A 23,163-nucleotide genomic window follows, 5' to 3' on the forward strand; every position below is an offset into this window, starting at 1 on the left:
TTGTAGTACACGCTCCAGCAATGAGTTGATGCTCCCCATTTCTCCATCGCCAAACCCCCTCTGCAGTTAATTTCTTCTAGTTAAATACCACACTGCCGCCACCACCACCCCACCTCCTTGCAACTTCCAGGCTTCCCATTTACAATTACTTCATCCTTTAAACAGTTTGATAACAAAGAGCCACTGAACTAACCTCCTAATTTCAAAAGGCTTTTTCAGTCATTACACGTTTGGGGCTCCTACCTCATGTACTAAGAAAGTACGCAATGCATGATCCTGTCATTAAGCATGCCCATCATTTTATGTGAACAGGGCAATGTGTATGTTTTCCAGCTTTGATATGCATAGCCTTCAAAAATCTGAGTTTCTCATTGTGAGTGTTAAAGTTGGAAGATACGTACGTTACACAAAATGGTAAACAGAGAAGATACGTACGTTACACAAAATGGTAAGTACACACACCCCTAGTGTACTGAGAGGACTACACATAGCATACTCTCCCAGGACACAAGGTGGGAGTGCCAAAACTGTAACACCTGAAAAGCCTTTTAAGTTTGGCTGGGCACAAGTGCTCATTTGACTTTGCACAGTGCCCCAGAAAACAGATCCTGGACCTTGAGATTTCAGCGCAACCCAATTTTTCTGTGGTAAGAACATGGGAGCTTTCAGTTTCAGATTACACAGATCTCTGCATGAAAGCAATTGTGGTATTTGTCCACTGTCAAATCTGTTAATGACAATGAAACTTTAAAGTCAAATTTGGAACTACCTCCAGTTTCATTTGCCCACCACCAAGAGCAGGTGCAGAAACCAATGATTCCGGGTCAAAGGTGTGAAACTGAAAAACAAAACTGGAGTTGCTTTCTTTCGTGTCAGCATCTGATAATTTCTATTGATACTAACTGACATAAGGTTACCAACTTTTTTCCTAGCAAAAATGCAATATATGGGGAAGTTGGCAACTGCTACATTTTTGCTTGTTCTGTAACCATTGTCAGGAAAAGCTGACAATTGCTAGGTGCATCAGGACCAATTCATACCGTTCTGAACACTCAAGCAAGGTATAGATCAATAGACTCGGGTTGCAATTGTACATGTGGTGAAAGGATTGTATGTGTGGTGAAAGGATCAGCACACTTCCAGATCTCTGTGTTCAGCTTGCACTGGTATAAGAAACAGAATCCAGGGCTCTTTTTGTAGAAAAAGCCCAGCAGGAACTCATTAGCATAATAGGCCACACCCAACAGCAGAAACTCATTAGCATATTAGGCCACACCCCTGACAGCACAGCTCATTAGCACATTATGCCACACCCCCATGTTACCAGAAGTGTGGTTATTCAGCCACACCCACCTTTTGCTTGTTATTCTGTTTACCTTGTTTGTTGTCAAAAACCAGGGCTTTTTTGTAGCAGGAACTCCTTTGCATGTTAGGCCACACACCCCTAGTGTAGCCAATCCTAATGAGTTTCTGCTGTTGGGTGTGGCCTATTATGCTAATGAGTTCCTGCTGGGCGTGGCCAACTTGGGAGCCAGCCGGAACTTCGTTCCTGTGCGTTCCTGCCCAAAAATAGCCCTGAAAATAACCATAACTTTGTTTCACTGTGTGCTCATTGGAGATCTAGCTAACCTCTGAAGAAATCAAGTTACTGTTCACTTGTTTGCAAGATGTGTTCACTTGGCCCTCATGTACATGGGATTGTATGAACAGGCACATTTCTGTCTTCTTTAAAGCTCTTTATTCACTGACACATCATCTATGAATTGGAACATTTCCTGTTTTGCATATCAACAACACCAGCACAGAGAGAGCATGCAACTCTGGAACGAATCATACTTCCTGGTCTGATAACATACTTACCAAGGGGATCTAGTAGGCAGCTTGAAATCTGAGAGATCTGAATTCAAATGTTGCTTTGCCTTGGACTGCCAGGATAGTTTTGAGCAATTAAATTTTCACCTTTTTAGCCGCCTGCTGCTTATACTCACTCTGAGGCCACCACTGGTATAATGGTGCCTGTGTGTGTTTTAGCACAGCTCTTGAGACACATGCTTGAGTTTTCTAAATGGGCACTGCGGGACTGGACCTTAGCAATAATGCCACTGGCTAGCTGGCTCTCTCTGAATGAACTTGTTGCGTGGCAATTGTACCACTCCACTCACTCACTCACTCACTAGTTTGCAGTAAATGAGCTGAGCCCAGAGATCACATGTGTTCCTAATCCCCTCCCACAGTAAAGAAACAGGTGGGTCAGACATGCAGAGGCATCTAGGAAATGTGGAAGTACCTATATGATTAAAGATTGTAGGTACTGGAGAGGAAACAGAGATTGCTGTATGAAATCCAGGTTCAAGAGTCTATCACATACGCCCTCTGACAATCCAATAGGGACTGGAACCAGGGGGACAATACTAGCTGCTTCCTTTGTGAATTATCCCAAGGAATCATAATAAAGCGCAGTATTTCAAGGGAGGACTATCTCTGTTGTATTGTCTAGGAGGCTATTCTGCCAATATTCATTTATTTAGTATATTTTTTAAATTCTGCTTTTCCTCCAAGGGTCTCAGGGCAGTATACATCAGTTATATTCTCCATCATTTTATCCTCACAACAGTTCTCTGAGATAGGTTAGGCTAAGACCCAAACAAAAGGTGACAGGGTCCTTGTGGCTGTCAGAAGGACACTGCTGCCATTTTAAAGACATTTTAAAATGCCATGAGGGCCAATGCTGATTGAGTCCACAGTTGTTAGAAGGCAGTTTATAGACAGCAACCCATAAACACCCCTCCTATTACATAGCTCAAATATCATAAGCATAATACACTATTATTCGAAGCCAAGGATCAAGGTTCAAGGCATAGCCTGGCTTAAACAGACACAAAATGGGTGCCAGCCAGAGGATACTAATCATCCAAGGACATAATAGTTAGAAAGTGTGAGAAGGAACAACTGACCCACTAATGACATCCTCCCCACCCCAGGGAGATGCATACTTCAGGACTAAGGGACTTCCAGGGGTGTCGAACGTATTGGTTATGAGGGCCGAATCTGACATAAATGAGACCTTGTTGACTCATGTGTGTCATAAAACGTAATGCCAGGTAGCGGAGATATAAACTTTATAAAGGACACAGACAAACACAATTAAATATTTTAAAACTTTAAATAACACATGCATAAAACACTAGCACTCTTGCAATATTTTGCCTATTTAACAGTCTCTGATAACTGACAATAACTGACACCTCTGCTCTGAATTATTGCATCAAAATGTCTGTGCTGTAGCAATCTTGAGTATGCTGTTCAGGTGTGTATCTGTAAGATGCAAACCTACTTTTGATTTATTGATGTTCATTACAGAAATCTCATGCTCAGTGTTCCTAGCCTAGGACCCAGGGGAAAACATGAAATGGCTGGGCATTGCAACCTTTTGTACATAAGTTGCTTCATGTGCTGGTCAAGAACATGAGAAGGCATCCTGACACAGACTGAGGGCCATGTGTTTGTCTACAAAACTATACTCTTCCCCAGAGAAATAATTACAACTTCCTACAAAGGAAATGTGCTGGGTGAACTTGGTCTGGATACACACTCTCAGTCTAATCCACCACACTGGCTTGTTGTTATTCCTCCTTTAAAATCGTTCACATTGCTTTCTTACTGAGAAGGAGGGGGAGGAGCCTTAGCCAGTTCTTTACCAGACTCTCTCAATCACACAGGAGTGGCTTGCCATCTATCTCTCCTGTGCGACTGAGAGAGACTGGTAAAGCAAGCTCTGATGTGGCAGCAGCAAGAGAACCGGAAAAGGAAGTAAGAAACAGCCAGGGCCTTGTGGGCTGGATTGAGGCCCTCATCCGGTCCCCGGGCTGCATGTTTGACACCTCTGATCTATGACCTCCTTTTGATCTCATCACATGACCAGCCTCACTTCCCCTGACCCTTCTACCCTGAATTAGCAACACTTAACATTATTCACCATACTTGAGAGTTTTCCCATCCAACAATCACCAGGTTTCAAGACACATTTACACCTTGATTACACCTCAGGAAAACCCATCAAGGTTCTCCAAAATCACTGTGTGGGACACATCAAAGCCTCTCCCAAACCTTTGTCCATCTCCCAAAAAGCAAACAAGTTATTGTTTTGGGGCAATCACGGGGCAATCATGTCAGCATAGCCCCAGGAAACATTTTTCCCATATCAAGGGGACCTAGCCAGCAGGCAGAGTGTGTGCCTTGGATCCCCCGTACACCCCCATTTGCGTGTGGGCCTCCTCCTTCTCTTCATGAACTGCTGGTCATTTCACTGCCGCTGCAGGCCTTGCTCTTCAAGACTGGTAACTATCACTTTCCATGAATTACTTTTCCCCACTACTCTCATTTATTTTCTTCTTAGTTAGCTTGTGTGTTCCTCATGTACTTTGTGTATATGTTTTACTCTTTTATTTCTTTTTCAATAAAACTCTTTCCAGTTGAAACATCTGACTGGTTTATTTTGAGAGTTCTCTAAGGGAAAAATCCCTGTAAACATTGGTGGAGATCCAAGTTACCCGCCTCTCGCTTTGTCTCCTTTAAGCTAATTTCCCCAATTAAATAGGAAACTGCCTCTCATAACACTGTGTGCTGCTCTTCTCCCCCTCCCATGCTTTTTTAAGTACTGAAAAAGCCACTGGGAAGAGGCTTGTCCCCATGGCTGTTTCAGCACTTGAAAAGGTGTCAGATGGGATGACAAGAGGGCCATGCTACAGGCCAACCCTCACATCAATTTAAAATGACTTTTAAATGGTGGCGGCAGCCTCATGGCAGCCATGAGGATGCTGTCATATTTAGTTCAGCCCTGAAAGTATGTGACTGACCCAAGGTCACCTAGCAAGCTCTGGAGTGGGGATCTGAACCATAATCCAACTCTCTAACTAATTCAATGCACTGGCTAGAATAGAGCTCCAGGAAAACCTGGATTTCTTGACATCCTGAACAAATGTCAGTACACAGAGGTTTTCCTTCTAACTTTTCACACTTTTGCAGCACTGCTGATTACACACTAACAGAGGTAATCACAGGGAGCTTTCCTGTCACATGGAGGCCTACTTTTAGGCCAGGTTTTCCGCAGTGGCTTCAAGCACAACTACGTCACAGAAGCACAAAAACACCATTAAACAGTCTGTGCCTGCCAAATGTAGCCATAGCATCCTCCATCAGGGGGGAGCTGCCCCATATTAGAGAGAAAGAGGGAGGGCGGGATATAAATCCAAAAATAAATGATAAATAAAAGGGTGCTTTTATACACATTGTTAAAAGACACAGCAGCCCAGCCTGGTCAAGTTGACCTCAATCTGAAGACTGACAGACTGGAAGCCATTTCTGTGATTCCCCCCATGTCGTGCCCCACCCCCACCCCGGGTTATCTCCTTCAGTTGGAGCAGGCCCAGCTAGTTTCAGTCCAGCTAGAAAGCAAGATGATAAATTGGCTCCCTCGGTACTCAGACTGTCTGGAGTGCAGCAACCTGGGTCAAGTTGACCCAATGCAATAAAATGTTAATTCTTCCATTAGAAAAATGGGGCATGCCCAGTATTTAGGATGACTCTGTCAGAGGACATCAATCACTGGACTGTGAGGAGCCCTTACCAATGTAGCTGCTCCCAGTCACAGCTCCAGGCTAGTCTGCTGTTTTGTTGAAGCTGGTGGAGAAGGAATATTTCTTTTTCTACAATGTTATCAGTGTAAAGTGACACTTTGCAGCATGATAAAAAGATTGGTCTGTGCCCTAAGGAGCTTACAATATACTGTTTGATATCAGAGAGAGAATGGTGGCAGGGGATGGAAGGGAGAGGCAATGAATACAAAGGAGGTAAGTGTGGAATGACAGGTGCCCTTTATGATCACTAACCTCAAGATGCGCTCCTTGATTTCCTAGGAATACCAAGGATGATGCAGCAGACCTGCATGTAAGAGTTAGATCAGCAGACACTTCATATAAAGTGGGGTAGTACCATTTAAGGTAGAGCATGGGGAGTTTGGGGAACTTGAATTCTCCCTTTGCTTATGCTTTCCACCCTAATACTGCTTTGCCCCAGCTGTTTTTCTTCCACTGAGACCTCATGACTGCAAACTCCAAGAAAAAACTGCTGTGGGAAAATCGTATCAGGGAAGGAAACACATGTGGTCTCAGCCTCTGATCACAGTCTTGACAATGAGGAAAGCAGTTGACCAGCTTCACAAAGTAGTTTTGGAGACAATGAAATAGAAATCTGTTATGTATCAGAACTATATATCAGAGACTGGCTGAGCTTGGAGCTCTAGAACAATAGCTCACAAGGACTCTGGAAGTGACCAATGAGAAACCGCTGTAATGTAAATAGCCTATAGTTGGGAGTGGGGTGTGTTTGGGTGTGGTTTATTGCATGCTATTTAAACAGGGTTGTCACCCTGGGGTTTCAGTCTTGTTCCTGAAATCACTAAATAAAGTAGAGCTGTTCACTGCAATGTGTCTTGAACCCAGTATTTAACCAATCTATGTAGAAATCTGTGTTTTTGTTTTGAAAGTACAATTGTTAAAACAATAATAGGTTACTATTATGACTACCTAACTCTGATTGCCTTAACTAATCCCTTGATAATAATGTGGGGGGGGAGCTATATTGTACCACAGAACCAATGAATGGTGCAGATCAGCATCTCAAGGATTCTGTACATGCAGTGTTCCAAAGTTCAGCCCATTCTGATACCTAAATATAAATCAAATTATCTGAATATTTCAACAGGTAGCAGCTCCCCACCGTGACCCTTGTGGCAAGCTAACAGGTTCTGATATATAAACAAGAGGTTCAGATATATAAGCAGATATATAACAGGTTCAAATATATAAGCAGGTGGTTTCCAAAATAAAAACAGCAGCAGAACCAGAATTTAGGATGACTGTTTAATAATCAAGGATATGACCTTTTATAAAAAGCAATTTAGCATAATCAACAGGCTAATATCAATATAATCCACCTTGAGTCTCAGCAAGAAAGGTGGACTATAAATAAAATTAACAAACAACCGAAGAAATACTAAAGAGTGTCTAGGTAAAGGAGGAGCAGTTTATGAGTGCGGGCTTATCCTGGCTTGAAATAACAAGCAGCACAAACAAAGTCAAATGCAGTCCTAACTTTCTCCATAGTACAGAACAAAGCGCAACACCCACCCACTCCAACAATTCTCCCCATTTTAAAACAAAGTTTAAATGCATTTTACTTTTGCCATAAGATGAGGTTTGTTGCTCTTATTGTCCCAGAATATTTCCTGTGACACAGAAAATATTCAAGCAATAATATTTGGGGCACTATCCAGTCAATGTTATGCACTTTTAAGACCATTTATTTTCAGTGGGATAAGTAGTTGCGTAGTCTTTTCCACTGAAAAGTAGTCTTTTCCATTCAAATCAATGGGACAATAATGCTTAACTTTGGCGAGGTCACTCCTTAATAGTAAAGACTGCTGATAGATGCCTGGATACTGTCAGCCAGTTAAGGAAATGGAAAATATATTAACTGGTTTCTCATAAATAATTGTATATTACCCTTATGACTGCAATTCCAGATACCTTCATTATAATTAACCCACAAAGTTAAAAGCATGTCATAAAAGTGTAGCAATCAGATACATCAAGATGACTGATAAGACTGCAGCAGGCCCTGTATGATTATATATAAGTAATATATACACACACAAGTGTGCATACACACCTCCCACTCACAGTCATCATGGGGTTCCATGTATAAATGGCACAAGTATGCATCTTCCACACCCAGCCAGACCACTCCACGCTGCAGGAGGTTTTGCTTGTAAACAGCAGTCACTAAGTAACACTCCTAATCAGTTGCTGCTGGACTATTATTCATCCCAAGCTAACCTTAAACCCTGCCCCTTCTCTGCAAGGCACCCCTACAACAGAGGAAATTCCACAGCTCTGATGTGATGTGAAACAAAACATGAGCTGCCACCCCTAGTCCCAGCCAAACTCTCTCCTTCCCGGCCTCTCTTTTTCTCTCTGTGACACACTCCAATAAAGGAAGGCTCTCTCTTTGCAAATCCACCCCTTCCCCCTTTCTTCATCCTTTTCTGGTTAAGGCATTGTAACCTGATAGGCTGGAAATGCAGTTTCTTTCATCTTCCATTTCCCACATCCTGATAGTCTGGCGAGAAAGAGCCCACCCAGAGAAAGGAATTCCAGGCATGTGGCTTCCTTTCCCTCTCCAGCCCCCCATGTGGCTCCATTCACAAAGCAGATTAGCAATGGCACTGGGGCCTCCAGCGAGCCCACAACTCTATCCCCCCCTCACAATAAGAATCATCAGCAATCCCCCCTTCCAGGTATACATGTGCCTCGTCTCTAGCTCCAGGGTCCAGCTCCTCTGTGTTCCTTCCTCCTCCCAGAAGAAAAAAATTGCAGCTAATCTGGAATGCCCTTTTTAATCTTTATTATACTGAATGACATTCAGATTTCCTTAAACAAGGGTTCTGTTGGTCTGAAAGAAGTTTGAATTCTAATTGTCAAAGGGTTCTGTTGGTCTGAAAGAAGTTTGGAGAGCAAGCTACATGAATTCTAATTGTTAACCAACAACAAGATTTTGCCAAAATCTCTGAAAGATCTCAAAGCATATAAAGGACCCACAACAGCATACTCTGAAAGATCTCAAAGCATATAAAGGATCCGTGATGGGCTGTCCAAAGGACCCACAACAGCATAAAAAAAACAAAGACAGTTGCATGGTTTCTAGATCCTGAGTGCCCAACCTGAGATGCTTAAATTTTCTTCTTTGAATGTTCTGATAATTCATAATTTCTGCTGAAATCATTGACCTTTCTGGTGATGTTTTAACAAACCTATGGCTTAAGAATTTGCCTCTGTGGTTAAGGTTCTACAAACATAGTCCTGTTGAATTCATTAACCACCCACCACTGATGAACTAAGCTAGTGATGAACAATTAAATTCCATAATGATACATTTAAATCCTTTGTGGACAATCAAGGGGTGCAAACTGAAAGTGCAGAGGGTGGAGGCAGGATCAAAAGATCCCCCCCCCACCTACATGCCTGCTAGAATGTGTGTGTGTGTGTGTGTTTGTGTGAAGTGCCATCAAGTCGCAGCCCACTTATGGTGACCCCAGCAAGGGGCTTTTCAAGGCAAGTGTGAAGCAGTGGTGGTTGGCCATTGCCTTCCTCTGCAGAGTCTTCCTTGGAGGTCTCCCATCCAAGCACTGACCCTGCTTAGCTTCCAAGATCTGAGGAGACTGGGCTATACCATGCTGCCTTCCCTCCCTGCCTGCTAGAATAGACCAGTGCATATATGAACTGTACAGACATGGGCTCGGTACGCATGGCTGAAAAGCCTGCTAAAAACAGGGTCCCTGACTGTGGGGAAAGCCTATTTGTACATGCATGAAGGACTGCTTGGACTATCCATTCAAAGGGCTTAAATCAGGATGAGGCCTGCTGCCAGGATGAGGCCTGCTGCCCCCAGGTGCATCAATAGGGTTGCCAAACTCCCCGGTTTGGCAGGGGTCCCCCACTTTTTGGGGGGTTCTACCTGCCACCGGCCAGCTGGCCGATGGGGGAAGCCCCACCCCCAAGCCCCAACACCCGCAGCCTCCCCTCTCCCTTTTCCCTGCACTTAAAGGGGCTCCCTTTAAGTGCAGGGAGCTGGCATTTCCTGCACGCCCGATCTCCAAGCGGAGATTAGGCGTGCAAAGCCTTCCAGCTCCCTGCACTTAAAGGGGCCCCTTTAAGTGCAGGGAGCTGACATTTCCCCGCGCATCCATCGGGCGGGAGGCGGCAGACGTCCCCAATGTGACGTCATCACGTCGGGGATGCCCCACCCCCTCCTTGATCGCCCCCCAAAGTCCTCCGCTGGGGGCTAAAATGGACTTGGCAACCCTATGCGTCTATCTGCTCTTCTCGATTGTCCAAAAAGGGCTCAAGTTGTAATAGTCATGGGTGGTGGGTCACTTGCTGGGTTTCTTGCACAAGACATGCTCTCCTTTACACCAGGCAGTCTGGATACACAGCCTAACCTGACATATGGTCATCTGTGAACTGAACTAACTGAAACTGGGAAGAAAGTCTGGGCCTGGGATGCTTGTCTACAAGGCAGGAAAATTTGGCCTCCCTGTGCGCCACCTTTAGCTACCTTCTCAGGATCTGCCCACCCAGGACTCTTCATTTGCTCTCAGGAAGCTGCATAATATCACAACTTCTGATACAAAGGCCTAGTTCTAGGGCTGGGATGACCAGCTCTTGTGCTCACAAGGGCCGGCCTGTTCACAAGGCAGAGGTATGAGTACTGGAAGCATCTTTTGCTCCAGAATTAAACTTTAATTGGACCCACACTGGACCCAACTTTGTTCTATTGTTTCAAACCAACAGAGCTACCCATCTGAATCTAAAGACTTGGACAGTTGCATATACCTTCTCAAAGACAATATTAAAAAATGTTCTATTCCCATAACCTTTCCCTTTTAATTTTTCTTACAAGTGAAGCTCTAGTTAAACTAAAAAACAAAAATGCAAAACCTAACCATGATTAAAATTTGGTAATTCTGTCAGGGACTGGATTGGCTGCACTGTGGCTTAGAAGTTCTCTGGTTTAAACCTCATTTCTGCTTTAGAAAAGCTGATCTCCCTTAGACTTAGATTCCCATCTTCAAGAGAATGTGTGTGTCAAGTGCTCTGAACACTGAAAATGTTATCCAGATTATTATTATTACCTGTCCACTGATGTTCTAGGTCAACAGCAACACTGTGCTACTCTGTGAGCCTCATCCTGTGAGCCTTACATGAGTACCATCCATGTAGTACTAATACAAAAGTGAATGGTCAAAAAGCAAAACACTCTGCAGCACCTCATCCATGTGAGTGTCTCCTTCAATTCAGACTTTACCTTCAGTACTTGGAAATGAATTCCCTTATACAATAAGATAGAGTCACTTATGAATGGTGTGCATGTGTTTGGATTGTGGTTTCGGATAACAATATAAACATGATAATGGACCATATTCTTCCAAAGCAGCAGCTTTTATGTATCTTGGAGGGGGCAATTTATATACATCAGCAATATCAGGTTTATTTTGGGCTTGGAAACCAAACAAACGCAATGTCTACAATGGGACCAGTTTCTCCTGGTGTCTTTGTTCCCCTTGAGTAAAAAGAGGAGGGAAATGCCCTTTTATTGAGAAATAGTGCCAAGTAAACATATATGTGTTGATGTTTCAGCAGCTCTTCAGATAAATGTTGTGTTCTATACCCATAATCTCCTAGGGAGATGCGGAAGCACTGACCAAGCTTGCTGATGAATACACTGAATCATGGAAAGGTAAAATAACATGTCAATGATCACATAGCAATCACTGATAGGATTGGGAATAAAGCACAGATCATACAGCTTTTGCAATGACCATTTGCATGTTCTTCGCCACTGCCATCATGCATGTAGTTAATTTGCAGCACTTGACATTGTGTTTCAGTTACAATTTCCCTCCTCCCCAAGAGTACTTTAGGCTGCGGTCACACGGAGCATTAGCCACGCTACAGAGACGGAAGATAGGCAGATTTTCCGGGCACGATCACACAGCCACATCTGGGAAGCGTAGAGCTCCCGTGGCTCACCCGAGGCTTCCCGCCGAAGATGCGGGGTAAAAAACTAGTACCTCCGAGGTACTAGTTTCCGGAAACCGCGGGGTAAGGGTGAGTGCCTGATCGCGTTTCCGGTGGCATCCGGTGCCCGCCCATGTCCCCTCGCAAAAAGGTTTTTTTCCCCCCACAAGTCTCCATGGGATGCGCACAAGCACCCAAAGGAGCATGCACACACTTCAGTTTAAAAAAAACAACACAACCCCGTTTGCCGCCCCACCCCACTTCTTTGCCTGTAGTGTGATCGGCACCTCTCCCCTAATCACGGGAACTCGAGGGACCTCAACCAGACGTCTGATCGCGCAGCCGCGCGTTATTTTGCTCCGGGGCAAACAGCCACGTTCCCCCCCCCCATTTTCCAGCCCGTGTGACCGGAGCCCTAGAAGGGCTGATGCTGTTGATTATTTGGTCATCAGTGATTATTTAGAACACATGTAAAACCTATTGACTTTGCTGCGTCCATTTTCATTGTGTTACAATAGCAGGTAGAATGTTCATATTTTATAGTATGTGGCAATTCGAGTTATCTTTGTTTTAACCTAGAAATTAGTAATAAACCCAGAAACCTCCCAGAATTTTGTGAACAGACTGCAAACCCAGCTCTGACATCCAAGGGGGAAATACATTCCAGTAATTTGTGTTCAATTAATCGATATCACAACAAGCTGGTTTTGATCGCAACCTTAAAAAACAGTATTTTCTAATTATAATAGTAAAATCGCAAGAGACTGAAGGATGTAAATAACAAATAGGGTGAGGGAGAGTTGGGGAAGAAGTATACATGTAAGATGAGAAAGGAACACTACAGTTCCAAAGGCCCAATCACAGGATCAAGCAGTAATTAGGGCTGATTATCATGCAAGGCAGCTCTGGTTAGATTGGAATGCTGCTGAAGAGACTGCAGAACTGGATGGATTGTTTGCAATGCTGGGAACTGACCCTTTGATCTTTGCATTAAAGCAGCTTCTCAACCAATGGTGCACACAAAAGCACAAAAAATAGTTCCAAAATACAACATGTAATTCTGCAGAAATGCAATCTTTTCCTAGTGTAAAACAGAGATGTTGAAGGATGAAGATTTTTTCACATAGCACCTAACTGGTCATTTCCACCCCACCCCCCAACCAGAAGGCTACTTGGTGTTCTGCCTGCCAACCTGACAGAAAAAAAAGGATCAAATTTGTTCCACCATCAAGGGAACAAGCTCAGCCACCCTTCCTTGGCAAAGATAAAGATACTTTTCCCTGGTCTGGTTGTGGAAGAGCAAGAATTAGAAACATTTTGCACAAGCAGATCAGGGGATTTCAAGCAGCAGAACTGTTGGTCCATAGCACAGGAAGAACCCCCTTGAGACTATAATGAAAGAACAATAATCGGCAACTGGAGGTGTGGGTACCAGTTCCCAGGATATATTATAGCAGTCCTTGCACCAACAATGCACTTTCCCGTGTATTCAGCCTGTAAACAGCATCCACAGCCTGGGATTCCCCCTTCACCAATGTGCAATTAGGGAAGGCTGCACATGGGCACCACATGGGTTCTGGATCTCTCGATGCACTGAATGAGCAAGCTGAAAATATCTGTGTAAAAGCACCACGGAGAAGGTGCTAAGGTGAAATGTAATAGTAATGAGGAACTGATATCGTTGGCAGCTTGAATTGAAACCCAAGGTGATAGCGGGAGGAGGGGTGTTTGATATCTACCAGGAAAGTAGGTTATCCTACACAAATGCAAAAAAGGTGCCTAGCTGGAATCTCTTTTGTTTTGTTTGGTGCATGCTAATTGCTTAGGGCAAGGAGCCATGAAACATAAGTGAAATAAAAGACCTGTTCTATGAAATCAAGTAAGCCTGGATGTCTGGTTAAGGGGGCTTCTAGACACCATTTACTCCACGTGGGAAATAAATATATACTTCTTTCTGCTAAACAGGGCTAAGAATGATGCAACAATGATGCTCCTGTTTGTTTTTCACTTTTCTTGCTGATCTTTCATGAACCAATTTGTTGTCATAATCTTATAGAGACTACTGTTCTGAATAGTTGTCTACAGTCAGGCGATCTAGAAAAAGCTGACAGATGCATAACATCTTTGGAAAAAATGGCCACCAGATCTTTAAGGGTTTGTTTACAAAAGCAGAGATGCAAGAAGGTGTTCCAGTTTAATGACTGAAGGGAGTCATCCTAAGAAACCTTGTATTGTGGTATCTGTGGTGGTGGTGAAGCATCACTACTAACAGTACAGGGTTTTTTTGAGGAGGGGGAGAATGTGGCAAGAGAGAAACAGAGAGGGTAGGAGAGAGACCAGCAAGGAGATAGACAGAGATGGGGGGGGGAACACACGAGAGAAGATGCCAAGGGAGAGCCAGAGATCACTGAGAATGCATGAGGAGAGAAATATTATCCTATTGTTTGCTGATTGAGTAGCTAGGTGATGGATGGGTCCATGGAGGAAAGGGTTATATGCACTGGAATTTTACAGCCAAAATGTTCTGTGAAGTTGTTATTTACGTGGGCAGGCGATATCACTCATTAGTCACAGAATCCCTGGCCCATGCGAGAATTGTTAGAGTAAATTATAAGACTATCAATACATTGTCTGTTTATCTCCTGTCAGGAGAGTGCTGATTTGAATGATCACTTAACCTGTTGAGACAAGTGGAATCAAAGTCTCTAAATTTTCAGGAGTGTTTTCCTCCGTTTCATTCTTTTATTGACCTCTTCCATGGAAATTGTTCTTATCTCAGTATAACTGCCCAGATATGAACATCTAACCATAGAAAACTTGGCTTTTATTTAATATTGGTGATCAAATGTACAATTTGCTTCTCCAAAGAGATGTGCTTCAGATTTCCTCTGATGTCAGCGCAAACCATGTGTAGAGAGAGACAAATGCTAACATATCACTATTCAGTGATGGTCTTCTGTGGAAGCAGCTTACTAGCTCTGAATATTACTAACTGGTCTCCGCAGAGATGCATCTGAAAGTAATGGCTGCAGCTGGGGCAATGCTCAGAGGCAAAATGGCCTGGAGTGTTTTGTCTGCTACAAAATCAACCTAACTTCATGCCTTTCAACATACCAAAGCCCAATTATATTGAGAATTTATCCCTCATCATTTATGCTACTAGAATCATCACAGCCAGTTGATACAAATTAGATTTGACATACAGATCATGAAAACAGTTGGGCAGGGTTTTTCGGTTGTTGTTGTTTGTAAATCCCTACAGGTCAGATTATGCATGTTAACAGGGCAGCTTTGTCTAGTGTTTGTAAACACAGAAGATTAGTTCCTAGGGGCTGCCAATTTGGCACCTTTCAGCACCAGTTTAAAGAATTCAGTTATAGTCCACTCAGAACACAGCGTAGGCTTCTTAGGGCTGATGCACATGATCAGTGAGCGCATGGCTAGAGACTTTCAAATAGCAGACTGAACTGCAGTTTGCTTGAGGTGACTGAGACATGTGAGGCTCAGTTCTCCTGAAAGCAGGTGAGAGGAAATGTTTATTATTTGGGCCAACAATACCTCCAATGACCCATTCACCACATAGAAAACAGTAATCTACAGAGAAAAACAGGTAAAACAAACATCACAAGGCAAGTAAGGTAACTTTCACTGAGTTGCTAACTACCAAGAGAAAAGATCCCAGACAGCTGGACAGCTCATTTGAGGAAAGAAATGTTGGTCAACAAATATTCAAGAGTGGTTTCTAATGTCTTTTATATGGTTGTATCTAGTTGTATATATTTTTTTAATGTAAGGGGAGTGTAACAGCTGAAAGGCTTTAACTTTCAGAATGATGTGCTCTGATCTAAATCTAGCTGTTTTTAATGGGTTGTAGCTAGTCTCTTGCCTTGAAAACTGTATGGAATCATCATAAGTTGGCTGTGACGTGACGGGTGATGACACTTTATACACAGACCCAGTAAAAGAAGGAGATAAGATTACTTCTCCAAAATTGATGAGAAAACAGTTCACTTCTTTCTGTGCCACTGCATATCCCAACCACTTATTTATAGTTTCTGTTTCTCCGGTTGACTCGCATTTTGTTGTTCAGTCGCACAGTTGACTCCAACTCTTTGCAATCCCATGGACCAGATCCCGCGCCAGGCCTTCCTGTCTTCCGCCGTCCTCTGAAGTTGGCTCAATTTCATGTTCGTTGCATCGATGACACTATCTAACCATCTCATCCTTTGCGTCCCCGTCTTCTTTGCCCTTCAATCTTTCCCAGCATCAGGGTCTTCTCCAGTGAGTGCTCCCTTCTCATTTGGTGGCCAAAGTATTTGAGCTGCAGTTTCATTATCTGGCCTTCCAGGGAAAGGTCAGGGTTGATTTCTTTTATTTGTCTAATTAAATTAAATTAAATTAATTAATTAAATTTAATTTATTTAATGACTCGCATTAGAAATAGTTAAAAGTTTGAGTCCGATGGTGGTGACACCTTTAAAGACCAACAAAGTTTAATTTTGGGTATAAGCTTTCGTGTGCATGCACACTTCTTCAGATACATTGAAACAGACTTCTTCAAGCCTTACATGTACATATTAACATCCAGCCTGATTAAAAGTTCTGAAGACCTTGAACACTTGTAAACTGCATGGCATTATTGTGGTTGGCCTTAATAAAAGGTATTTCGTGGTGGTTTTTAGATTTTGCTACAGATCAACATGGCTGACTTTGTCAGAATCGGGAGGGAAACTAAGCAAGTGGCCTAAGGATTGGTGCATGGAGTTGCCAGCTTTTTTTCTGACAGGGCTCCTCCTGAGTCTTTAATGGTCAAGGGCCAAACTAGTTGGAACAGTTGTGGGGTGGGGTTGAGAGGCTACATTCATATACAAAAGGAGTGTGAGCCATCTATTTTTTCATTAAAAGAAGCACATAGGAATGAACCATCCTTCTCACCTTACCTCACTTTTCCATTGTTTCCAGCACTAAACTCTTTGACTGGGGAATAAATGCTTGAAACAATGGAGCCCAGCACAGTAAGACGGGGATAATTCAGTTCCCCTTACTTGTGTACTCCTTTTGTGTAAAGAAACAACAACAGCCTCACCCCTTGCTTTATGTGAATGGGGCATTCAGCTGTCCTATAACATGCAGAAATGTAATAGAAAAAGCTTTATAATCATAACAGGAAACTCTTCACCTGCTTACATAACGTGGCACCCCTAATCAATCGCAAAAATAAAAGAGTTCAGGCTTACTATAAATTTAAAGGCTAACCAGTTTATTATGGCCTAAGCTTTTGAGGGTCAGAATCCACTTCCTCATTTTCATGACGGGTCATCCTTACAAAGTGAGGCCAGAAGGTCAAGCAATGCAAGAGAAAGGTGTGGCACATCTATGAAGGGAACAAATGAAAAGGCAGTCCAGTCAAAAAAGACTGAGAGGAGGCATGACCAGCTCCCAGCTGGTGATTAATTCTGCAGAGAGCAAGCTACTCCCAGGCTCCATTGAGCATGAAGTGTCAAGTTTGTAAATCACACAGCAGTTTCACACTAGAGTCTCCCTTTGAAACTTTTGTCTTGATGCATGGAAACTTTAAAGTCTGCTACAGAATGACCTTAATGATCTACTTTCTTCTGAGTGACACCATTTTAAAAGTCTTATTTGCCCACTTATTCTCTTGCCTAGAGACAGTCTGGTTCGACATACATAAATGGCAGAAGACGTCCTGGCCATAAAACCTTGTGTCTTTAAGTCACCTCTTTGTCATTTTTGTGGCAACAGACTAATGTACCTCTGGAATTTGTCCCTGAGAGGCAAGATGAAGTTGGGGGAATAGTTGGATTCTATTTACTCTTGAGAAAGGGCTATGTGACCTGAGAAGTAAGAACCAGCATGGTGTACTGAAGTGGGAAGTCAAAATGGCCTTGGAGCAAATCAAGCTGAGTGGCCCCTGCTGTGCCACAAGCAAGCAGTGCAGAGTAACTCGGCTCAGTGGGGCTGACGAGGGGCATTAGTTCAATCAATGCATCATCCCCCAAAGTAGAAGCCATGCAAGAGGAGACAGTTGGTGAACTGATGCAAACTGCCATGATGGATGAGGGGTCTGGGCTAAGCTGCCCCAAGGCTTGGACAGAGTTGGTGGGGTTGACTCTGCTTGCTCCTGACCACCCAGGGCCCAACAGGAAATTTCCCTGTAAATTAAATGACCAGTGTGCACCTGGTAGTTAGGGTGTTGGACTGGGATCTGGAAGACCCAGGTCTGAATACCCACTCTTGCCATGGAAGTTCACTGAGTGAACCTGGGCTAGTTACCATCTCAGCCTACCCTTACCTCACAGCTTTGTTGTTGAAAGGATAAAATGGAGGGAAGGAAAATGTTGTTATAAGCTGCTTTGGGTCCCTATTAAGGAGAAATATGCAGTGTAAATACCTAAAGAAATAAATAGGAACATTGGGAGATATACACAGGAGAACAATACTAATAATACAAAAGACTGTAGTGTGCATCTTTAGTAACATGAGCAAAATCACATTAAAGGAAGGCAACCCCCCCCCCCAGCTTTCTTTTACCTCTAAAATCATGCTCCTTTCAGAGATATTTTGGTCCCGTTCACACGGAGTTGTTGCGCTAAAAACACGGATGATAGGCGGATTTTCGGTGCGCGATCACACCGCAACATCTGGGAAGCATAGTACACCAGTGGCTAACCCGTGGCTTCTCGCCGAAGACGTGGGGTAAAAAACTACCACATACGATGTACTAGTTTCCGGAAAACGCAGGGCAAGGGCGAGTGTCTGATTGCGTTTCCACTTGAATCCCGTGGATCCAGCGCCCGTCCATGTCCTGCCACATACTGGATGTTGGGTTTTTTTGGTAAGTCTCCACCGGATTCACACAAGCGATCATGTGCATGTGCAAACTTCAGTGTGAAAAAAAATCCCGTTTGCCACGGAAACAGCGCCTAGCGATTGCCGGTGTGATCGCATCGCGCCGCTTCTTTGCTGCGCTGCAGGATAGCTGTGTGATCAGTACCTAACGGCCTAACCACGGGATCTCAACGGGACATGTGATTGGGCTGCCGCGCGTTACTTTGCTCCGGGGCAAACAGCCACGCTCCCCCCCCCCCGCATTTTCCGGCCCGTGTGACTGGGACCTTTATTTAGGACGTATAAAGGATGTGTAAAGACACATTTTAAAGAGTCTTTATTGCATTTTTTTCTTTCCATGGAATAAGGTCACCCTAGGCCGAGCGCCGAAGAATAGATTCTTTTGAACTATGGTGCTGGAGAAGACTCTTGAGAGTCCCTTGGACTGCCAGGAGATCAAATCAGTCAATCCTAAAAGAAATCAACCCTGACTGTTCCCTGGAAGGCCAGATAATGAAACTGAAGCTCAAATACTTTGGCCACCAAATGAGAAGGGAGCACTCACTGGAGAAGACCCTGATGCTGGGAAAGATTGAAGGTCAAAGAAGACGGGGACGGCAAAGGATGAGATGGTTAGACAGTGTCATCGATGCAACGAACATGAAATTGAGCCAACTTCAGAGGACGGCGGAAGACAGGAGGGCCTGGCGGGAGATGATCCATGGGGTCGCGAAGAGTCGGACTCGACTGTGCGACTGAACAACAAATTTTTTTTAAAGAGGTAAAAAAACTAATCCTGAGGTAGTGTTTATTATGTCACAAGCCTGATAGGCCAGTTTCTGCCTTAAAAAATGCAAAACTGGTTTTCCATGAGCTTGATACTGGGGAGCAAATAGTACAAAGCACACTGAGTTCACTCCCACAACATCCCTATCACTCAAAATATGCACATTAGGATCCACCCTTAATGAGAGTTGCTTGCAGCTGCCTTTCCTCATGTTTTGTAGTTCAATCCTAAACACTGGATGCTGGGACACTGCTGATACCAGTGCAGCAATGGCATAGCTCATCAGTATCCTCTGTTTGCACAGATTTTTTAAAGGCACAATTCCAAGGAGCTGAGAGCACAGCAACTGTACTGAAGTGATGCTGCCATACCACTCAATGCACCCCCCTGTCAACCAGATATGCAAGCAGCCAATCAATGGCTGCATTCAGACTGGCAGTTTGGCCCGATATAGGCACATTTCACAAACGGATTAAATGGGCCCAGCCACACAGCCACATCTGTCAGGCGTTCCCTGGGCATACTCACCCCGTCAGAGGATGACTTGGAGCCGGGTTAAAAAGCCACCACCCCTGGTTAAAATAGCTAAGTGTTTCCCTAATACATCCAACCAGTGTTGGAAATGTAAATCCAATGTGGGGACATTCTATCATATGTGGTGGAAATGTAAAAAGATACAAAATTATTGGAAAATGATACATAAATGGATTCAAGAAATTTTAGACTCGAATTTAGCTCTAATACCAGAGATTTATCTATTAAATATGGTACCAACTGGATGCAACTCTAAAGATGTATCTCTAATAACTTATATCATAACCGCGGCAAGAATGTTATTGGCAAAGAATTGGAAATTAGATACATTGCCCTCAAAGGAGGAGCTAATGGTAAAATGGATGATTTGAGTTTAATACTTCAAGATAGGAATAATAATGTACAAAAAAATAGATGGGAAAGGGTGTATAACTGGGTAAAAATGAATGTATAATAGACTCTGAAAATATATGTAATCTAAGAGGATGTAATGTCTTATGAAAACCAAAAATAAAAGTTAAAAAAAAGCCACCACCTCCAAAGTGGTGTTCTTGTTTCCCCGCGCATTCATTGCGCATGGCCAGATGTCCGAACACAGGGGAGTGCGTGCAGAATGGATTTGGCAGTCTGAACCTGCAAATCCATTCTGCTGCTAGGGAGGCATCTTTTTTTAAAAATTACCTACATGCACATGTGTGCACATGTGCATGTGCTCCTATGAGCACACATGGATTTTGGATTTTTTTTTGCAACACGTTCCATGGCTGAAGTGTTGCAATAATGTGGATGCTTTACCACGGGATGTCTCCGTGGGTAACCCACAGCAGGGTGTGCTGTGTGGTTGATATGCCCCACACTTTAAAACCAGTTCAATTAGAGGCAGCACCATATTGCGCCAAGCCGCCAGTGTGGACACGGGCTATGTGCCGTGATGCTAACACAACTCTCTAGCATCACCCAGCTCCAAAACATAAGAAGTCAAGGAAGATAGGAAACACAACACCATCCACTGTAGGGAAGATGGTAGTATGCTCTCTAAGTACCCTGCTCCTGGGAATTCTGCAGATGGGGGTTACAATCTCCTCCTGCAAACACATTTCCTTTTGACAGGCTGGCATACAGGAAAGGCAGAATTTCCACTCCAACCACATCACCTCCACAGCCCATGTGCCCCCCCCCGTTGGCCCCCCCCCCCCCCCCCCCACTGCAACATAAAAGCCACAGCTTCTCAGGCAAAAGTTCAGCTCCTGGAGAAGGATAATATAAAAGGAGCACCCTTTTGCAAGGAAAGGGTATAGTCCCAAGAACAATAAGAGAACACATAACCAACATTCACTGTAAGCATTCCTGTCATCCTCCCAATAATTTACTGCTGAAACTCATCCATGGCCCATCTGCAGGCTTTAGGACCAGAGTTTCCCAGGTGTCTTTGTACTCCATTTCAGGGGTGGACCAGGACGGGATGCCGACGACTGCAGAACCTTTCACAGATGTTGCTGTCTGATCTATGACCACAGCCCTAGTTAGCCTCTTTGGTGGCTACAGGACTTCCTGGTCACTCAATTTTTTTGTTTTAATTGTTTTGCTATTTCTCTGTTCATCTGGATTTTTATGATTTCATATAGTAAATTATTGTGGTACTTTTGTACACTACTTTATATATCCCCTAGATATTGAAAGATTAGAATACATACAAGAAAAGGCTCACTTCCATCTAGATAAAATATTTTCAGTTTAAAAGAAGCGTGTTCCAATTCAGGAGTTAATTAAAAGTAATTATTAACCTTTTAATTTTGTTTTGGTTATGCCATTCCCATCTTCACAAATGGAAAGAGTTGAGCTGGAAATGTGTGTGTCGTATATATGGCTATACCTAATGAATGAAAAGAATACCTATTCCAGTGCCTATATACCATGTGTTCTGGAATTATCCTATCAATGAGTCACCCTTTATAGCTGCAAACATTCCAGAAAGGATTATATGCATTCCAGAAAGGATTATATGCATTTTTACCTTGCTTACTTCACTAGCAAAACTGTATATAGTGCAATCCTAAACAATCACACCCAGGCCTCGGTTCCTGCCGGAGCGCCGCTCTGCCAGTCAGGAGCCTAGGGGGCAGGCACATAAGCCCCGCCCCCTGCTCCCACCAGCCATCAGTTGGGACACGGTGGGGGCCCCCGAAATGTTCCCCCACCTCCCTGAGCCCCGGGGTGGTGGCCTTGGACTCGTAGGGGCAAATTCCACCTCTCGCATGTGATGTCCGAGCCGCTCGGACATCACACGCGAGAGGTCATTCTGGCTCCCCCAGCTCTCTGGAGGGGCTCTTTAAAAAATTATGGCTGCCATAGCTGTTCTCGGTGGCAGCTGCAACGCCCGTGCGCGGGGGGAGTGGCGGGGCGGAACGTTCCCTTGCCTCCCTGTGCCCCGGGGTGGTGGCCTTAGACTCATAGGGGCAAATTCCACCTCTCGCGTGTGATGTTCTCGGCGGCAGCTGCGACACCCACGCGCAGGGGAGGGGCGAACATTCCCTTGCCTCCCTGAGCCCTGGGGTGGTGGCCTTGGACTCGTAGGGGCAAATTCCACCTCTTGCGTATGATGTCACACACGAGACATCATATGTCAGAGGTCATTCTGGCTCCCCCAGATCTCGGGAGGGGCTCTTTAAAACGTTATGACCGCATTTTTCAGGCTCCGTGCCAGAGCACCGGGCCTGAAAAACAGCCTGCACAGTCCCCACCCCTTTACAGGCTCCCCGCTGAACGCCAGGTCTGAAAAAGGGCCAGCCAAATGTCAATTATGGCCCCGTTATATCATCCAAACTCGCAGGGTAGCTGCTGGAGCCTCTCCCCAAGATACCAACCAAGTCTGAAGAACATTTGACCAGGGGGTCCAATTCTACAGGCCCCCAAACAGGTTGCCCCTATCCCCTCCATTGTTCTCTATGGTGCAAAAAAGTAACTTCCCCCCACCATAGAGAACAATGGAGGGGATGGGGGCATCCTGTTTGGGGGCCCGTAGAATTGGACCCCCTGGTTCACTGTTCCTGAAACATGGAGGGTATCTTGGGGAGAAGCTCCAGCAGCTACCCTGCGATTTTGGAGCCTCTCCCTCAAACCCCCTCCCCTCCACCCCCCAGAATATACCCTATGTTTTCGCCATTGACTTCAATGGCCCTTAGGATATATGGGGCAGAACTGCGGGAAGCTGATTCAGATCAGAGAATCTGATTCGACCCGCAGCAGCCTGAAATGGGCCCGAATCCCTCCAGCAGCTGGCTTGCTTGGGCTCTCTGCAGCTGCGGGGATCCTAAGCAAGCCAAGGGAAGGGAAGGTGGTTTAAATCGCTTCTCTTTC

The sequence above is a fragment of the Gekko japonicus genome, unplaced genomic scaffold (assembly GCF_001447785.1).
Source record: "Gekko japonicus isolate JY-2015 unplaced genomic scaffold, Gekko_japonicus_V1.1 scaffold591, whole genome shotgun sequence".
Lineage (NCBI taxonomy): Eukaryota > Metazoa > Chordata > Lepidosauria > Squamata > Gekkonidae > Gekko > Gekko japonicus.